Here is a 12,190-nt window from a genome sequence, read left to right as displayed (position 1 = left end):
TTCATGTGAGCAAACTAGCTAAGTCAGCTACAGGGAAGAAATATCTTTAGATAGCAGAAGTTGTCCTACTTGCTTGTGTGTGGTTTAGGAAGTGTATTGTATAAAATATGTAGATGGCCAATGTCTGTTTCTGTAATCCATTTACTTGTTAATTAAGGGTGTTGTTCCGGGCAAAGATATGCTAAAAGCCAACTTCCACTTCTGTAATCTGCTGGCTTGTTCAGGAGACCACCAGGATATGGTCTTCAGCTTTATTAGCTGCCTGCTCTGAAAGCTCGGGGCTGATCTCCTCTAGCCCTGCGTGGTAGAGAGTCAGTCCCCGCCGGCTAATAAAGGCTCATAAAGGCTCATAATTAATCTCAATTGGCTCCGTGGGTCTCAGAATCGTTTGCGCCATAACACTGGCGCCTGGAGATACCACCTCCCTGAAACTGGAGAATTTCCACTTTTACAAAAGGTAGCTCAAGGGCCCAGAAACAAAGCCTTTGGGGTTTTTATCCCTACTTACTGTGCATGGTTACCTTTCTTAGAGGCATGGGCTTCCTTAATAGATAACTAAAATGGATGGGACTCAGTAAATCATCATTTACTTTCTGCACATGTCTGTTCCCAGAATTCAGTCTGTTATAATAATATTAATGAACTTCTGGGTATGTGCATTATAGTATAATGAAGGTGAGTTTGAGGTTATTATGGTCTTCATTGTGCAGATGCGAGTGACTGGCTTAAACTGGTACATAATTCTCTGCTTACTTGTTTCTTTGTAGAAGTTACTTTTAGCCTAAAAATGCCTTCTGGCTTGCTTAATTGTGGGCGGATTAAGGAGGACCTCTTCTCAAATAGAATGACTTCAGTGTCTTTGCGGGTAGACCAGAAACCCCCTAACTAGCTTTCCTGCCTAACTCTTTTCTAAGAGCCATGAACTCCCTTATTATTAGTATGGATGTTGAGGGACAGGAGGTCTCTTCCATATCTGCTTCCTGCTGAAGAGATTTGTAGTGCCTGCCTACTGGGGTTTCATGGAGCTCTTTCCCTTTCTGCCTCAGTCAGGGTGGGGTCTTGGGTTTCCTGCTGAAGTGCCACCTCATCCCTAGACAAGAAAAAGATACAAACTTGTTATTTAAATCATATATCTTTTAATTTCTATTATTGATTTGCTTATTAAGTGAGTAAAGGGAAACAGGCTTAATTATTATATTTCTTAAAGAGAAAAAAAAGACCTTTGGCCTCCCCTCCCAGACTCTAAGGGCCTTGTCTGGCTTAAAACTATTTCTGCTAACAATGGGCTGATGACCCTTATCAATAGCCGGAGGATCTAAGGAATCACCAGTTTCCATGCAATTATTGGGATTTGAAGGAGAGGGCCTTTTACCTAAAGAAAGGAGAGAAGAAAACTTAACTAGGTTTACTAAAAAGATTAAGAACTCTGTAAGAGATGTCTCTTTTCATTTCCTGCTAAAAGATTAAGAATTTTATGTGAGAGCCTCAGGTCACCCTTGACAAGGAAGAGAAAAAACACTGAATTTTTACTACATACTTGAGCTACCCACTCTGTCATGACCCATCCTATGGGCCTCTCTCCAATGCTAACTGCACAGTGACAGGAATAAATAGCCAGCCTAACTTAACCCAATTTACTTTTCCCATTGTGAGACTGAGACTAGCAATGAATTCTCTGCCACATATCAGGACCAGGGTCTGGTGCAGAGAGTCCCTCATCCAAGGAAACTGGGACACAGCCAAAAAAGGGGGCAGTCCCCTTGCCCATCACACAAAACGTGTTTGTGGGAAACCTAAGGCTAAACCATTCTAGATGACCCACTTCTATGTCAGAGTTTCCTATGAGCAGAGCAGCTCCCTCCCTGTGATCTATTGAAAGTCAGCCATCAATGCAAACAGAGAGGGCCCTACCAAGTTTTGTTAAGTTCCCCAACTGCTGTCAATTTACAAGGAACTGCAGGGTACATTTGTCTTGAATTAAACCAGTTTCTTATGAGTCCTCACAGGTTCTTCCAGAAAATGAAATGGGAATTGTGACCTATTTCTTTGAACCTGTGGAAGATCTTAAGCTCTTGTTCTGGAGAATAGATAAGTCCGCATGTCCTAGGGAATCAGAGAACTTTTCTGAATAATTATTCTTTTAGCTTAGTGTCTATACCACTACTCTTCAAAATGATTCAATTTCCTTTCACTAGCTTCTTTACCTTGAATTAACAAACTTCCATAAAAAAGTAAGTTCATCGTCAATTACCTCTACTATTAATTTTGACTTTTGTCTTTTCCATCTTTTTGCTAAATTTATATCTTCTAGGCTGCAAGGCTTCCTACCACTTCTACATGCTGCAACGATCTCATGCTCTCGGCCTCTGGGGCCCTTAGGATAGGCTTCCAGAGACTTTTATTCCTAGTAGGTAGAGACTACAACCCTATCTCAGTTTTGAAGAAGTTGTAGAAGACAGACCTTCTTGTCTCAACATCCCCTTAAAAATAAGGGAATAAAATCTCTGAGGTGGGAATAATGTAGGGAGGAGTCAAGAAAACTAAAATGTTGATCAAGCCACAATCAGAGACTGCGTCAGCCCTGTATCTAGGCCAGAAGGACACCTTCGGAACAAAGGAAGATTTCTGCTGGAATTGTTAACAATCCATTCTCTACATCTGTGAAGGGGAAACAGGAACCCAGTGTCATTCCCTATGGCTAAAACCATGGAGGAACCCTGGATTTAAGGGTGGAAACTGCCAGCAGGCCTTGCACTCTACATACACTTACCTTTACACACTATATACTCTTTCCCTTCCTCATTGTATGTCCATATCAAAGAAAATGAGAACTAAAGGATGACTTATAAACTGAATTCCCTGAACACTCAGGGTCCCTCTCAGTGCCTTTATTCTATCTCTCTCCTGTCCCTCTCACTCTCTGCCTCTGTGAGGAGTGTGCTGAAAAAGTAAGAAAAGTAATCAGGTTCCATCCCACGCCTGTAGCTAACTCACCAGCGGAAGAAAACTCAGTGCATTTATGTAACCTTGTGCCCAGTACATGTGCACAGGCTCCCATTATCTGGCAGTGTGCCACTATTTTACTGTTTAACCAGTGTATAAGAGGCGCTACTGCCATGCTGGAGGTGTGCCATGCCCTTGCTGGAGAACTGCTGCCCTGTGAGGCAGTCTGTGCCCCTGCTGGAATCAAGAGCTATGTTGTAGTTGCCTACAGCCTCCTGCATTTTATTCCAGCTGCCTCAGTCTCATACTCCTTATCTCAGAACCTCGAACCTGTAGCAACACACTTGGCATAGTCACAGCAGGATTCTCAGGTAAGGGAGCTATCTGCCCCACTGGAGGACAGGAGAGACCTGTGGCTCCCAGAGAGTATGTGGTATCCTGTGGTGGTGGTATTGATGACTGGGACCCCACATGAGCCATGGGAGGAAGTCTATAGGTCTCTGATAAATATTGAGAAGGCCCTCCGCTCCTTGGAGGTGCAGCTGCCAGAAAAAACCTGAGCCACAGTTGGCAGAGTGGGCTGGGTGCTTTTAACAGCTTTGAAGCAGAATATGAAGCTCTAGCAGAGACCGCACAGGTAGAGAAACTGCAGCAAAAGGCAGATGCCTTGGACACAAGGGTGCAACGACTGAAAGCTGAGCTCTAAAGACGTCCACCCTCGGAGTCACCCCCAGAGTCAGGGGACTCCCAGAGCATGTGAGTAAATGGCAAACATATGCTAAATTAGTGCAGATTATTCATGAACTGGGCATGAGACAGGCTATGTTTAATTTGAATACACAGGGACTGGATGATGAATGATTTATGACTGGCATGTGGGACCTAATGTTAGGAACCACCCTCTCTACTGTTTTTAGCTCGTTGGCTGCTATCCTGGCTCCCAATGTGGGGAAACGTATACATGAAGTGACTACAGCAATGGCTGTTCTGGGGGATGTAGAGGGGGCAAAAGTGTCTGCGAAATAACACCCAGACCCCAAAGGGGCAAGAAGAAAAAGAAATTTGGGGCAGGGTCCTGTCCAGGTGACCTGAATGCAAATGTAGACCGATGTGTGAGCTGTAGGAATTGATAAAGACAAGCTAGACCACCAGTCTAATGCAGTGTTGCTAGAGTTGTAAAAGCAGTTGAAACCTAAGCAGCAATTTAGGCATGGGCAGAAACCTCCCACTGAAAGAGCCAGGCCTATGGCCTTGAAGGACTTTTTGAAACCCTAGGACTCTCTGTTGATCCTATATGATTAGGGAGAAGGCTGAGGTGCCCGTTTGGAGGGGATAGGCAGGGATCTGAGGCTGCATGTAGAATTAGCAATCCACTGATCTCCAAACAAGGTGCAAAGAGTCCTAGTTCTTGTGGATACTGGGGCTGACCGCAGTTTTATCTATGGAAATCCAGACAGATTCTCTGGACTAGCTGCCTATGTAGATGGCTGTGGGGGAAAGACTACTGGGGCCAAAGCTGTAACTTTGCCTCTTGGAATAGGACATTTGCCCCCACATCCATATAAAGTATATATTTCTCTGGTGCCAGAATATATCCTATGGGTGGATGTATTGCAAGGGCTCAATCTGCAGACTTCTGCTGATGAATTTCACCTGCGAGTCTGGGTGGTAAAGACTGAAGTGTGGGGATGTACTCATCACCCGCCACAGAAAGTGCCAGAACCAAGGCGCATTGTCAATGTTAAGCAATATCGCTTGCCTGGTAGACTTGATGAAATCAGGGTTACGATTCAGGAAGTAGAGAAAGCTCAGATTGTGCTCCCCACCCATAGTCCATATAATGCCCCTGTGTGGCCAGAGAAGAAGCCTAATGGCTTGTAGAGAATGACTGTAGACTATCGGGAATTGAATAAAGTGACTCCCCCACTGCATGCAGCAGTACTATCCATCCATGATCTAATGGATCAACTGACTACAAAGCTGGGAATGTACCACTATGTTTTGGATTTGGCTAAAGCTTCTTTCTCCATAGATTTGGCTTCTGAAAGTCAGGATCAATTTGCCTTCACATAGGAAGGAAGACGATGGACTTTTGTGGTACTACCCCAAGGCTACTTACATAGCCCAACAATTTGCCATGGGCTGGTAGCTCAGGATTTGGCAACCTGGAACCAACTGGCAATGGTAGAAATGTTTCATTATATTGATGATGTCATGTTAACCTCTGCTTCCCTTATGGATCTAGAACAAGTGGCACCGGCACTGTTGCTGCATCTAAAAACATGTGGCTGGGCAGTAAATCCAACCAAGGTTTAGGGACCTGGCTTATCTGTCAAATTCTTGGGTGTTGTCTAATAAGATGAAAGTTATCTCTGATGCTATAATTGATAAGATACAAACATATCCATGACCCACTGCCGTTAAGGAATTGCTGAGTTATGTGGGCCTTTGGTGTACTGGAGAGTGTTTGTGTCCCACCTAGCACAGCTAGCACACCCATTGTATGGCTTGATCAAGAAGGGAGCTACTTAGGACTAAGATAAAATGATAGCGAAGACGTTTACTGCCACCAAGCGGGCAGTGCAGCAAGCCCAAATCTTACAGATAACAGATCCAGGTAAACCCTTTGAACTGGACGTGTGTGTAATAGCAGAAGTATATATCTGGGGCCTATGGCAACGTTCAGAATGAACTAGGACCTCAGTGGGTTTTTGGTCCTAGTTGTAGAAAAGTACAGAGAGCTGGTACTCCCTAATAGAGAAACAATTAGCAGTTGTGTGTGCACCCTTGTAGGCTACTAAGACAGTGATTGGCATGGCCAAAGTGCAGGTGTGCACTACTTACCTATATGAGGTTGGTTACACACATGGATACAGGCTCCCAAAACAGAGGTAGCCCAAACATCTACTCTGATGAAATAGAGTGCCTATCAGGAAGAACAGTGTGTCATAGCTGCTAGCCCTCTGGCCATGGAATTACAGACGCTTTTAGGCCCAGTTGAGTTTACCGCTGACAATATACCAGATGCTGAAGTTCCTACAAAGAAGATAAGCCACCCATACCTGCTGATGTATGGTATACAGATGGGTCCAGTAGGGCACAGGGAGCCAAGTAGGTAGCTATAGGTGTGTAACAAGCTACTGACCACATTTAGTATGATACAGGTACGGGCCAAAGCAGCCAATGGGGTGAGCTATGGGCTGTGTAGATAGTTATAGCCCGTGAAGATGGCCCCTTGACTATTTGTACTAACAGCTGGATGGTGTTCAAAGGCCTAACATTGTGGTTGCCTACATGAAAATGGCAAATCTGGCCAGTGGGCCATAGAGTCATATGATGAGATGTATGGGAGATAGAACAGGAAAAGGATATTACTGTCTATCATGTTACAGGTCATGTCCCCTTGGTAACTCCAGGAAATAATGAGGAAGATGCCCTCTTGCATGTGCGATAGCTAGAAAAGGCTCCTGCCACTGATGTGGTGCACTGGCTCCACAGACGATTGCAGCACATGGGTGCTAAAACTGTGTAGACAGTGAAGCAAGAGTGGAACCTTCCCCTGAAGTGGGAAGATGTCACAGATGCCTGTGCCAAGTGTCCAGTATGCAGCTGGGATACGCAGCATCCTTGCTTAATGAAGCAGAAGCATTCACAAGTAACAATGGGAAGGGTCCCATTAGCTACGTGGCAGATAGATTATATGGGACCTCTTCCAAAAGCTCAAAGGGCATTGTATGCCCTTATGGCAGTAGACCACCGAATTATTGTTTATATAGCCCTGTGCAGCCACATATGCAGGTCTAATGTCTGCTTGGCTCTGGGTCTTAGCTCTCCCAGGAGGTGGAGCCTGCCTCCTAGTGGCATGGTGTTCCCTATATTGTTGTTGTGGCATATAGGTACAGAGTTCTGCCCCGCTGTAGTCATCATGTATTGTCTCCAATAGGTGTTTGGGAGGAACCCTGGAGGAGTAGAGTATGCAGAGAAAAAAGATAACCACAATCAGGCTCCCTCCCATACTGTAGCTAACTTCCAAGCAGAAGAAAACTCAGCACTTCTTCCCTTATTTAACCATGTACTCAGTTCTTGTGCGTGAGCTCCCATTATCTGGCAGTATGCGACTACTGTTTAACCAGTGTATAAAAGGCGCTGCTGCCATGCAGGGGGTGTGCTGTGCCCTTGCTAGATAACACTGCCGTCCTGCGAGGTGGTGCCGTGCCCTTGCTGGATAACACTACCACTCTGTGAGGTGGGCTGTGCCTTTGCTGGAGAACTGCCATCCTGTGAGGGGGGCCATGCCCTTGCGGGAGTACTGCCACTATGTGAGATGGTGCCATGCCCTTGCTAGATAACACTGCCGCCCTGTGAGGTGGTGCCTGCCCTTGCTGGAATAAAGAGCTATGTCGAAATTTAAAAATACCCTGAGATAAATGAAAATGGAAATACATCAAAATTTGTGCGATGCAGTAAAAGCAGTTCTAAGAGAGAAGTTCATAGTGATAAATGCTTACCTCGAGAAACAAGAAAAGTCAAGATATTACAAAGTGTAGATCTTCCACTTCCAAGTGGGTTGTAACAATTTGCAGCAGGTCAATGCTCCTACCAAAGCAAATTTTAAAAGGCCAGATGAATTACAAAAGTCCTATTTTTACAGGAATCAGAAAGCTGTGGAAACAATGGAACACTATGACCTTAAATTACAGAGAGGCAGAACTGTTCTGAGGCGAGCTGACAATCATCAGCCATTTTTACCACTGGGGGTGGAGTGAGAGATTGGCTGATTCTTTTCATGAACTGAATACTGAGCTTGGCCCAGGTTGGGGGTGGAAGGGACACTAAGGATCTTTGTGAAAATCTAGGGAAAATTGTAAATCTGAGACAGTCTCTAAACATGGCTGATTTTCTCAGCAGGATTTTTCTTGGTTCCAGGAGTACACAGGACAGTGAGGAGCAAGACTGACAGCTAAAAGCAGAGTGAAATCTTTTATAGTCCTGCAATTCTGTTTTTCAGATTTGAGGATATGGATGACTGAAAGCCCCTTAATCGAAGGCCCACGAGGACCATATCCAAGTGACAGGGTGAAGCAGAGGCAGATTAAGTCTTTTTAAATGGAAACCCAGCCCAAAAAAGCTAACTTTCTGATTGCATTGATGTGATCAACCTCTTAGCCTATCTACCTAACAGAAAATGGGGGGAACCCTCTCTGTTAACATAATTTGAAACCTCCCTGGTTCTTTAATATACAATGTACAGTATTGAATCAAACATAATTTGAAGACTCTGGTTCTTTTATATACAATGTACAGCATTAAATTTTAAAAATTCCAGACAGATAAAAATATGAGTGATAATCAAGAGAAAAAGTAGACTTCAGAAGCAGACCCTGCAGATATACGTTAGGACATAGAGATTAAAATTAGTTATGATTAATATTTGGAAGAAAATAGAGGAGTTTGGAGAAACATGGCAGAGTGAGAGACGTTCCCAGATATCTCCCCTTGAAACAACAATAAACCAAACATCTAAAACTCAGCAAAAAACACCCAAACTTCACACCAGCACATCTGAATGTGGGATCTGTGCATAAGAGCTACCACAGGACAGAACACCAAGTGTCCGGCAGTGGACTGGGAGAAATAAAGAAGTTGCCTCTCGCAGCTGCCAGACCTCCCTGTAGGAGGAGGGGGATGGGAGAAGGGGCAGCGCATACCTTGAATAGCCCTGCCTGGGAGATAGCCCTGCCTGGGAGAGTTGTGAGCTCCATGCGGCCCGCGGCAGGACCCAATCATCAGGGCAGAAAGCAGAGTAGCGGGACAGTAGAGAAACAACAGTTGATTTTTACAACTGAGGCTGAGACACAGCTCCCAAAGCCCAACCAAGAGGGCCCTTCCCCACCATATCCTACAAGACAGAACACCGTGGAGCCCCAAGGGGAATCTGAGCAAACACTACTGAAACTTCCGCTAACACTGACAAGGACTAAGATTGAGGGTAGTGAACATGATTAAACATCTACAAGAAAAAAAAAAAGAGGCATTATTAAGGCTTTAAAAGGCTTTAAAAAGCTTTTAAAAAGAGAGATCCAAGAGGCTTAGACGCCACCTACTGGAAACCGAAAGAAAAGCACCTTCAGGCTAAAGAGAGACCTTTATATAAAAAACTTTCTTTCTGGAAAAACAGCAGAATACACTTCCATTAATGCCCAGAAAGAGAACAGGATGTGGTATGAAGGGGAAAAATATAAGAATAAAATAAAGATAAAATAATAAAAATGTAGTACATGGACTAGTTATAATTATATGCCATGAATTGAGGAATATAATTAACTATCAATTCATTTCTGTGGACCTGAAGTCCAACAAAAAATGAAAAAGATTGTATATTTTTCATATCATGGAAGATAAGTCCACTCTTGTCTGCATAGGTGTATTTTACATCTGAAACAGAGTTCAGTCTTGAGAAGCAAATTTTAAAAGACATTGACAGTTTGATTTCTGTTTCTATGAGTCTGTTTTTGTTTCTTGTTTTTTGTTTTGTTTTGATTTTTTAGAGTCCACATAAGCGCGAAATCATATGGTATTTATCTTTCTCAACTGATGGTTGCTAGAGGGGCAGGGGTGGGGAGATCAGTGAAAAAGACTAAGAGGGATATAGCTAATACTATTGTAATGACTTGTTACAGTGACAGATAATTATTATTAGACTTAGTGTGGTGATTACATTATAAGGTATATGAATTTTGAATTGCTACATTATACACCTGAACTAATATAATATTGTATACCAACAATATTTAAATAAATTAAAAAAAAAAGACATCGACAGACTTGGTTGTGTTCAGAGGAGAGCAGTGGAAAGGGCATGTAAGGAGCATGTGTCATGTAATAGATAACTAAAGAAAAGGAAACTTAGATACAGAGAATTTTATGGGAAAAAAAGACCTTAGAAATTATCTTGTTCACTTTCCCAACAATCCAATACACTAGTGAGTTTCCACTTTAACAAGCTGAGTGACTTGTCCATGATCAAAAGTCACATAGAAATGATAGTTATTTTCAGATATTTGAAAAAATGCCACATGGAAGAAGAATTAGACCACTCAGAGAGAAGAACCAGAATGAGAACAGGCTAGTTTCAAGAAAAAGGAGTTTAATGCGCAATAACTTTCTACCTGGAGCTCTTTAACAATGGAACTTGTGAAACTGCTGTGGGAGAGAATTTAATTCCTTAAATTCTTGGAGCATGCTTAACCAGGGAGGGAAAGTATTGGGATTTCAGGGAGAGGGCAGTAAATGGTACCTGCTCTGCTCCTTCCGAGTTTGGAATCAATGTTGAGATAGACAGATATCATATAAATGGAGAAAAAGGGTCATCTCTATTACTGATGAAGATGATTAGCAAATGTGACTTCAGATGAGTTAATGCATGACTACCACTCAAGACAATGCCTGGCACTTAGCAAGTTGTCAATAAACATTGGCTATTATTATCATTATAACAATGAGGAGGAGGAGCAAGCAGGGAAGAGGAGAAGGAGAAGGAGAAGAAGGAGGAGGCTGCAATGAGCTGGCATTCTCACGCCTTCTGACAAGAGGACAGCCTGCCTTTGTGAGCAGGTGTGAGCAGACAAGAATATATGCATCCTACAGACAGGCTGCCTCCAAGAAAGAGAGCTCAGAAGGGGCTGAGGAGAACTTATTCGGTTTATCTTCTCAAATTCACAAAACAGCTCATGTACTTTTCCTCTTGAGGCAAAATGAGTGAGGGATGTTGTGTTGAGACAGGCCAAGAATGTTACTCTACCTAAAGTGCTTCCACTTGGAATGGGTTAGATTAACAGAACTCTTAAGATTCCTACTACTTATTTAAGTGTTTGAGGCTATATTTCTTAAAATATGTTCTGTTTTAGTCTACCATCATTTTCCTTAGTCTCTCCATCTCCCTTTTATTTTATTCAGATATTCTCGATCCTTCATTTTCCCAATTGACTTAAATTCTATCTCAGCTAAGATGGCCTCTTTCTAAGAATATATAAATCATTCATGATTCCTCTTTCTCCAAGGTTTTCAGTAAAGAGTTGCTATGAAACTACAAGAATCCATCTTAGGGATCTCAGTGAGCCTTCAAGGAGACATGAAAAAAAATTCTCAGACAGGCCTTCAGTAGATACTATGCAGAGATGGAAAATCATACCAATTAGAACACTAAACCTTAAAAATGTCATTAGATTCCTTTTGATTTTCATTGTGAAGCAGTTGCCAAAGAACATTGACCCTCACTTACACACAAATATCTGGCAAAAAAAAAAAAATGTTAAAGGCAAGAAGGGGCAATTTGTTTATTACAAAGAAATAAGATAAGAGGAAGGTTTGGACTAGGAGAAAAGGAGAAGAATCAATGTTTTTAAATGTTTGAAGAATTTTCAAGTAAATGAATTAGATTTTGTTTCACTCTGCAAGTAGAAATATGGAACTAGTGAAGGTGAGGGGCGAAAGGAGGGGAGCCATGGCAGGAAGGCAGATATTTGCTTCATTTCAATAACTTTCTAACAACTAGAGATGCTCTCTACCTTATTGAGAGAGTGAGTGTCCCTTCACTACTTGAGATGTTGAAGCGTGGGTTACAGTATCAGGAGATTGAGAACTTTGTCCAAACAATGGACTGGGTTGATTGCCTTTAAGGTCTCTTTTGACACTGACTATCCATAATCCTATAAAAATGTTTGATTCATACCCTTAAAGGATCTTTTAGGGGCAAGAAATAGCAAGAAGTTTGAATAAAGCACCATCCTTCACTTGACCTAACAATCTTTATTTAATTTTTCTTCTCTCATTTCATTTCCTCATTTTCTAATCATCTCACCTAGTCCCCACTAAATCCAAATTCAGCAGCCCTATCTAAGCTCCCTTTCTTCTCAACAATTTCTGATATAGGTAACTGTTTTGTCCTCCTTGGAATCTTCTCTCTTGCCTTCTGTGATACCAAGTTATCTTATTTGTGTCTTTGGCTGTGTATTAAATTCTTGTTTTTTAAATGTGGATACATCATTATCAAAGGCCCACTTTTTTTTTTCTCTTCCTAGTCTCAGGTTCCAAGTGTAATTACAAGGCAACTAATTCTGATACCTTGGTTCTATTTTTTTTTTTTTTTTATTCTGACCTGCAGTGCCTCATCTTTGGCTACTTCCAAGAAATTTTCTATTTCATTTCCATTGTTACTTCAAATTTTTACCTAAAATAAGCGTTTTCT

Source organism: Pteropus vampyrus, unplaced genomic scaffold, assembly GCF_000151845.1.
Source record: "Pteropus vampyrus isolate Shadow unplaced genomic scaffold, Pvam_2.0 Scaffold217, whole genome shotgun sequence".
In the NCBI taxonomy this organism is placed as follows: domain Eukaryota; kingdom Metazoa; phylum Chordata; class Mammalia; order Chiroptera; family Pteropodidae; genus Pteropus; species Pteropus vampyrus.
Note: the sequence above shows the minus strand (reverse complement) of the source record.